General features: G+C 39.7%; 1 protein-coding gene across 1 annotated transcript in view; it reads left to right on the top strand.

Moving 5' to 3' along the window:
* The window catches only part of LOC109960064 (receptor-type tyrosine-protein phosphatase gamma-like), an 807,477-nt gene that overhangs the window by 176,371 nt on the left and 629,760 nt on the right, over window positions 1–1,346 (top strand). The gene's annotated exons all lie outside the window — the stretch shown is intronic.

The raw sequence follows: 1,346 nt of genomic DNA, 5'->3' as shown, positions 1-1,346 counted from the left end.
TTACTTCCAAGGGTCTCCTATTGAAGGATTGGCAAGGTATTATAGTGGCTGACTAGAGGGTGGCAGAGTATAGGATGACACACTATCATCCTCTGATATGGACAATATACAACTACACAACCAGAACCCATGCACATCCAAAAAAACAGCTTTTAAATAGCTGCCCACTTTAGTGACCACTATGCATGAAAGGGCTAGGACAAAGAACAAGTTGCTTCCAAAATCTAAATGTTTGCCTGCAGCAATTTACTGTAAGAATTTGTTTTCATTTTTGGACTCAAAAAGGGAGTCAAAACTAATTTCAGATTTCATAAAATGCTAACCCCAAGCTTAGGCCCAGAATTCATTATTTGTAAACAATACTAATATACTATATTAGTTCTCTGTTTAACATGGCAGTTATTTGGTAATGACTTATTTATGATTTGAAAGATAAAGTTTAGGACTGTATGGTCTTGACTTTAGACTTTACTGTCAAGACCTGAAATTTACTTGTAAAACAATGACTTTGCCCCACATCTACTAATTGGCTTCTTATAAACCTTTTGTTCATAAGAAGCTGCCAGCATATTTCTTATGTTTTAATTGTAAACATGACAAGCATGGCCTGGTACATACAGTAAGCCTATTAAAAAGAATGTAACTATGTCCTAGTCTTCATTTTTGAGAGAGTAATTTATGAGACTTTTCAAGTAAGGAGACAGCTGGAGAAAGCTGGACGGAAGCGGAACGGAAGGTGAAGGAGATTTTAAAGGACAAACTGCAAATTCATCAAGAAATAGAGATGGAACGGGTTTACAGAGTCGGGAAACTTTTTGATCGTGGACCGAGAGCGGTGTTGGTCAAGCTGATGAAGGAGAAAGATAAGACAAACATTCTGCAGCAAGCAAAGAAGCTTAAGGGAACTAATATTTACATTAACGAAGATTACCCCGAGTCTGTGAGGAAGAGAAGAAGAGAGTTGATGCCGATATTAAGAGCGGCTAGGGTGAGAGGAGAAATCGCGTTTCTGCGATACGACAAATTAGTGACCCGACCTCGGAACCAGAATCCTGGACCCATGACCAGCTCGCCAAGGCAAGGAGAGTATGAAGGGGCCACTGGACCCTCAGCGGTGTGAAACATGCAGGTATATTGATATCTGCGATGGCAGATAAGCTCTGGCACCACCAACAACAAGCATGACCCATGGACGATATGAGGCAAGTGATTTGTTACAGAAGTTAATAGTTTTTGAGGGACTGGATCTGGAACTGAACACATTTGGAGACACTGAAATTCATTATCATGAACCGGACGATGGCTTTGACCCTGAAAAAAACTTTTTCAAGAACTTTGAAAATAAC

Source organism: Monopterus albus, unplaced genomic scaffold (assembly GCF_001952655.1).
Source record: "Monopterus albus unplaced genomic scaffold, M_albus_1.0 scaffold43.1, whole genome shotgun sequence".
NCBI lineage: Eukaryota > Metazoa > Chordata > Actinopteri > Synbranchiformes > Synbranchidae > Monopterus > Monopterus albus.
Note: the sequence above shows the minus strand (reverse complement) of the source record. Positions and strands in the feature narration are given on the sequence as shown.